Below are 6,966 nucleotides of genomic sequence, written 5' to 3'. Positions count from 1 at the left end.
GCACTACTGGGTATTTACCCCCAAAATACAAAACACCAATTCAAAGAGATACATGCACCCCTATGTTTACAGCAGCATTATTCACAATAGTCAAATTATGGGAGAAGCCCTAAGTATCCATAGACTGATGAACGGATAAAGAGAAGATATGGTGTATGCATATACAATGGAATATTATTCAGCCATAAGAAGAATGAAATTTTGCCATCTGCAATGACATGGAGAGAGCTAGTGAGTATAATGTTAAGTGAAATAATGGGGCCCCTGGGTGGCTCAGTTGGTTAAACAACTGCATGCGGCACATATCACAATCCTGGAGTCCCAGAATCAAGTCCAGAATCAAATCAGGCTCCCTGCTCAGCAGGGAATCAGCTTTTGCCCCTGACCTACCCCCTCTCATGTTCTCTCTCTCAAATAAATAAAATCCTTTTTTAAAATGTTAAAGGAAGCTTTGCGCAGTGGCAGTATCGTAGCCAATGAGGTTTATCCGAGGCGCGATTATTGCTAATTGAAAATGTTAAAGTTAATAAATCAGTCAGAGAAAGACAAATACTATATGATTTCATTAATATGTCGAATTGAAGAAACAAAGGAGCAAAGGAAAAAAAAAAAAAAAGAGAGAGAGAAAACACATACAAACCAAAATCAGACTCCTTAAGCTATAGAAAACAAACCGATAGCCATCAACCGATAACCCACCAGAGGGGAGGTGGAAGGAGGGTTGGAGAGAAACAGGTGCTGTGGATTAAAGAATATACATATGATGAGCACTGAGTAATGTGTAAGAATTGTATAGTCACTATATTATATACCTGAAACTAATATAACACTGTATTTTTTTTATAACACTGTATGCTAACTACACTGGAATTAAAATACAAAGCTTAATAATTTTTTTAAAACCTACAGTTGCTGGGAAGTACTGCTAATTAAGTGTTTGAGATTCTATTTAAGGTCTGATTTACTATATATTTGGAAAGTAATTTGCTTGAATTCTGCTTTCCTTCTGGGGATAACTTGTATCATATCCTGAAACTCAGATGAAACATAAGATTTGAATATAAAAAATTGTTCTTAAAATATCAATCTACATGGGGTGCCTCAGTGGCTCAGTGGGTTAAGCCTCTGCCTTCGGCTTGGGTCATGATCTTAGGGTCCTGGGATCCAGCCCTACATTGGGCTCTCTGCTCAGCCCTGCTTCCTCCCTACCCCACCCCCACCTGCCTCTCTGCCTACTTGTGATCTCTGTCAGATAAATAAATAAAGTCTTTTTTTTAAATCAATCTATATTATTTATAAGGACACTAGTCACTTGGAGGTTTTACCAGAAGCATAAGCTTGATGAGGACTGGTACCATTTGGTGTATACTACTATATCCCTAGCATATAACAATATCTGGCTAATTTATTCTTTTTCTTTTTTTAATATTTTATTTATTTATTTGACAGACAGAGATCACAAGTAGGCAGAGAAGCAGGCAGAGAGAGAGGAAGGGAAGCAGGGTCCCTGCTGAGCAGATGTGGAGCTTGATCCCAGGACCCTTGGATCATGACCTAAGCCAAAGGCAGAGGCTTTAACCCACTGAGCCACCCAAGCGCCCCTATTCTTTTTTTTTTTTTTTAAGATTTTATTTATTTATTCGACAGACAGAAATCACAAGTTGGCAGAGAGGCAGGCACAGAGAGAGCGGGAGGTAGGGTCCCTGTCAAGCAAAGAGCCCAGTGCTGGGCTCGATCCCAGGACCCTGGGATCATGACCTGAGCCTAAGGCAGAGGCTTTAACCCACTGAGCCACCCAGGAACCCCTGGCTAATTTATTCTTTTAAGATTTTATCTATTCAAGAGAGAGAGAAAGAGCAGCAGAGGGGCAGAGGGAAAGAGAGAAGCAGACTCCCCACTGACAGGGGCCCCGGTGTTGCAGGGTTCAGTCCCAGGACCCCGAGATCATGACCTCAGCCGAAGTCAGACACTTAACCAACTAATCCACCCAAGCACGCTTATCTGGCTAATTTAAAAGTAAAACATAATTTATGTTCAAGAATTAGCTGAAAGACCCCAATGTTTATAGCAGCAATGTCCACAATACTCAAACTATGGAAAGAGCCTATATGTCCACCTAGAGATGAATGGATAAACAAGATGTGATACACACACACACACACACACACACACACACACACACACGGAATATTATGCAGCCATCAAAAAAGTGAAATCTTACCATTTGCAGCAACATGGATGGAACTAAAGGGTATTACACTAAGGAAAATAAGTCAATCAGAGAAAGACAATTATCATATCATCTCACTGATATGGAATTTGAGAAACAAGGCAGAGGATCATGAGGAAAGAGAGGAAAAAATGAAATGGGATGAAACCAGAGAGGGAGACAAACCATGAGAGACTCTTAATCTCAGAAAACAAATTGAGGGTTGCTGGAATGAAGTGGTGGGAGGGATGGGGTGGCTCGGTGATGGACACTGGGGAGGGTGTATGCTATGGTGAATGCTGTGAATTATGTAGAACTGATAAATCACAGACCTGTACCCCTGAAACAAATAATACATTATATGTTAATTAAAAAAAAAAAAGAATTAGCTGAAAAGAATATAATTTCCACTTCATTGAAGTACATCCACTGGGTAAGTGAATTCTCAATGAATACTAAGATAACACTGCCACCTCCTGGGTAACATAGATCATGCAACCTCTTGCAAATACAGGGAAAACAAAGCATAGCATTTAGGAAGATCAGAAGTTTGAAATTTAAACCCAGCTCTACCATTTTCTGTATTAAACTGGAAAATCTCAATCATTTTTTTTAAGATTTTTATTTATTTATTTGACAGAGAGAAATCACAAGTAGATGGAGAGGCAGGCAGAGAGAGAGAGAGGGAAGCAGGCTCTCTGCTGAGCAGAGAGCCCGATGCGGGACTCGATCCCAGGACTCTGAGATCATGACCTGAGCCGAAGGCAGCGGCTTAACCCACTGAGCCACCCCAGGCGCCCTCTCAATCATTTTTTTAAAGATTTTATTTATTTATTTGACAGAGAGATCACAAGAAGGCAAAGAGAGAGGGGGAAGCAGGCTCCCTGCTAAGCAGAGAGCCCAATGATGCGATGATGCCAGGCTTAATCCCAGGACTCTGAGGTCATGACCTGAGCCAAAGGCAGAGGCTTAACTCACTGAGCCACCCAGATGCCCCAAGTATTTTTATTTTAAATTAAAAAATGTGAACCATCAAAAACCCCCACAAACTACTAGGGTTGTGTCAAAAGATTCAAGAGTCAACTTGATGGAACTTTCAGTGTTTAAAGATAAGACAACTTGAGCATTAAAATAAAATAATTTTTTAAAAAACTATCAACTATGTAAACATATTAAAATTCATAAATTTATAAGTTTTTAAAAGTCTAACTGAGCACCTTTAAAGGATATTATGGAACCAACTTATTCTGAAAATTAGCAAGAGAAACAAATCAAATAGCCTATCTTTTCCATATGAACCATTATCCCTAGTTGATAAGACAAAATCCTTTAAAAGAATTCAAAATAATAAAGAAATAAGGAATGACAAAAGAGCACCACTTACTCGCAACCCTTAGTGAAACAATTGATCTAGGCAATGATTGTCAAAGATTACTAAAACCAGGAGTTCCTGGTTGGCTCAGTTGGTCATCACTCTCAATCTTAGGGTCATGAGTTTGAGATCCATGTTGGGTGTAGATTACTTAAAAAGAAAAGAGAAAAAAAAAAAGAGGGGCGCCTGGGTGGCTCAGTGGGTTAAAGCCTCTGCCTTCGGCTCAGGTCATGATCCCAGGGTCCTGGGATGGAGCCCTACATCGGGCTCTCTGTTCTGCAGGGAGCCTGCTTCCTCCTCTCTCTATCTGCCTGCCTCTCTGCCTACTTGTGATCTCTGTGAAATAAATTAATTTTTAAAAAATCATCAATATGCTGGGAAAGGTAACTAGTAAGACAAAAAGGTTAAAGATAGATGAATACTACATGCTAAGAATATAGGGAGAAATAGGTAGAAAACTTGAGAATGGTAAATATTTAGAGTAACTATTGTGGAGACTAAGAGAAAATTCTAGAGTCTTATAGGATTGTTGGAAAATACTAAGAGCCTGCTGAGATTAAAAGATTTGTAGTTTAGCCATTTATGCAGAAAATAAATACAATAATTTTATGTGGGAGTGCTATGAAACATTCAAAGAATAGATAACCCCAATTTTATGTACTTTGTTCCAAGAAATTGGAAAAAAAAAAGCGAAACTTCACAACTTGTATTGTTAAATTAGAATAGCTGTTGTTACCTCTACCAACATGGGGTTAGAATTTATGACCCCAAGATCAAGGGTTGTATGTTCTACTGAGTGAGCCAGCCAGGCACCCCACTTAGTATCACTTTAAAACCAAAAGCACATAAGGATAGTATGAGAAAAAATAAATAACAAAGATACAAATGTAAAAGTCATTAAAACATATATTTATGGGCGCCTGGGTGGCTCAGTAGGTTAAAGCCTCTGCCTTCGGCTCAGGTCATGATCCCAGGGTCCTGGAATCGAGCCCCGCATCAGGCTCTCTGCTCTGCAGGGAGCCTGCTTCTTCCTCTCTCTCTCTGCCTGTCTCTCTGCCTAGTTGTGATCTCTGTCAAATAAATAAATAAAATCTTTAAAAAAACAACAACATATATTTATGACCAAGTAGAATATATCTGAAGGATGCTAGAATGTTTTAACATTGGAAAATATGCATAATTAACCACATCAACAGATTAATAGAGGGAATCTATTTGATCTTCCTGTTCATTGCAGAAAAAGTATCTGATAATATTAAATGCCTTTTCCTTCCCAAAGCAAAACAGACAAGAAAGGGAACGTGGTCATACACCTGATAAAGAGCTTATCAGGGAGGTTCCTGGCTGGCTCAGTCTGTACAGGCTGGGACTCTTGATTTAGCGCTGGTGAGTTCAAGCCCCACCTTGGTTGTAGAAATGACTTTAAAAAAAAAGTTTATCAGGGAAACAGGGCCAATAGGTAACAAGTTCTGTTAACTATTTTATTGGACATCTTATTGCCCAATAAGAAAAAGAAAGAAATGGTATAAGGATTAGAAGAAACAAAAGTGTCATTCACAATGGTATTCATTAGGAAGATGAATGTACAGGTTAATTGTTGGGGCTAAAAAGAGAATTCAGGGGCACCTGGATGACTAATTTTTTTTTTTTTTTTAATAAAAACAGGGGCGCCTGGGTGGCTCAGTGTGTTAGAGCCTCTGCCTTCGGCTCAGGTCATGATCCCAGGGTCCTGGAATGGAGCCCCATATCAGGCTCTCTGCTCAGCAGGGAGCCTGCTTCCTCCTCTCCCTCTCTCTGCCTACTTGTGATCTGTCAAATAAATAAATAAAATCTTTTAAAAATAAATATAAAAAACATACATACAAGTAAAACAAACAGAAGCACTCTCCCTGAAATCTAGGTTCTCCTCCAGCTTTTTTTTTGAGAGAAAGATGGACAGAGAGAACACAAGCATGGGGAGGGGCAAAGAGAGAGGGAGAGGGACAAGCAGACTCCCCTCCAAGGGAGGAGCTCAACCGAGGGCTCAATCCCAGGACCCTGAGATCACGACCTGAGCCGAAGTCAGAAGCTTAATCGACTGAGCCACTCAGGTGCCGCAACCTATTCTTGTTCCTTTCATTTTTCCCATAGTTTAGAGTACCTGGCTGGCTCAGTTGGGAGAGCATGTAACTCTTTTTTTTAACATTCAAATCTTGATCTTGAGGTTATGAGTTCGAGTCCAACATTTGTAGAGATTACTTAAGTAAGTAAAATAAAAATAATAATTGTCCTATAGTTAGAGTAATCTACATTTACTAAGTGTCCTCATCTCTCATTGTTTTTCCCCATGTTTTTGTTTGTTTGTTTTTTACTGTATTTTATGTTAGAGTTGGGAAATCATTAGTGGGTTATATAAAAATACAACATTTGGGGCAACTGGCTGGCTCAGTCAGAAGTGTGTGTGACTCTTGATCTTGGGGTTGTGAGTTCAAGCCCCACTTTGGGTGTAGAGATTTCTTCAGTAAATTTTTTTTTTTTTAAGATTTTATTTATTGGGCGCCTGGGTGGCTCAGTGGGTTAAGCCGCTGCCTTCGGCTCAGGTCATGATCTCAGAGTCCTGAGATCGAGTCCCGCATCGGGCTCCCTGCTCAGCGGGGAGCCTGCTTCCCTCTCTCTCTCTCTCTCTGCCTGCCTCTCCATCTACTTGTGATTTCTCTCTGTCAAATAAATAAATAAAATCTTAATAAAAAAAAAGATTTTATTTATTTATTTGACAGAGATCACAAGCAGGCAGAGAGAGAGAAGGGGAAGCAGGCTCCCTGCAGAACAGAGAGCCCAAAGCAGGGCTCTCGATCCCAGGACCCTGAGATCATGACCTGAGCCAAAGGCAGAGGCTTTAACCCACTGAGCCACCCAGGTGCCCCAAATATTTTTTTTTTAAAGGAGAAAAAAAATCCTTACATGGCAAAAACCACAAAAGGAAAACCAAAAGTCAAATGATAAACCAGGACAAGGAGAGGCAATGTATGCAACTCATCTTATATAAAGCTAATTTCCAAAATATGTTCAGAGTTCTTCTAAATCAATATCAAAATTTTAATACCCAACAGAAAATGGGAAAATATATAATTCATAAAAAAACAAATAATTCTTAACCTTAGAAAAAGATCCTCAATCTCATAATTTATAAAAAGTTAAAATAAATACAAACACTTAGAAATGATTTAATATGTATTGGAATGGGAAACTTTTTTTTTTTTTAAGATTTTTTCTTTATTTATCTGACAGATCACAAGTAGGCAGAGAGAGAGGAGGAAGCAGGCTCCCTGCAGAGCAGAAAGCCTGATGTGGGGCTCGATCCCAGGACCCTGGGATCATGACCTGAGCCGAAGGCAGAGGCTTAACC

At 39.5% G+C, this 6,966-nt stretch overlaps 1 non-coding gene across 1 annotated transcript; it reads left to right on the top strand.

The window, feature by feature from the left end:
- Nucleotides 1-447: 447 nt before the first annotated feature.
- On the top strand, nucleotides 448-590 carry LOC123389668. Its single transcript, XR_006604300.1, has one exon. It is a non-coding gene; the product is annotated as a U4 spliceosomal RNA (small nuclear RNA).
- Nucleotides 591-6,966: the final 6,376 nt, after the last annotated feature.

This window comes from Mustela putorius, unplaced genomic scaffold, assembly GCF_011764305.1.
Source record: "Mustela putorius furo isolate JIRA1106 unplaced genomic scaffold, ASM1176430v1.1 tig00003988_pilon_pilon_pilon, whole genome shotgun sequence".
NCBI classification, from domain to species: domain Eukaryota; kingdom Metazoa; phylum Chordata; class Mammalia; order Carnivora; family Mustelidae; genus Mustela; species Mustela putorius.
The sequence above is the reverse complement of the archived record's forward strand: the minus strand, read 5'-3'. Positions and strand labels throughout refer to the sequence as shown.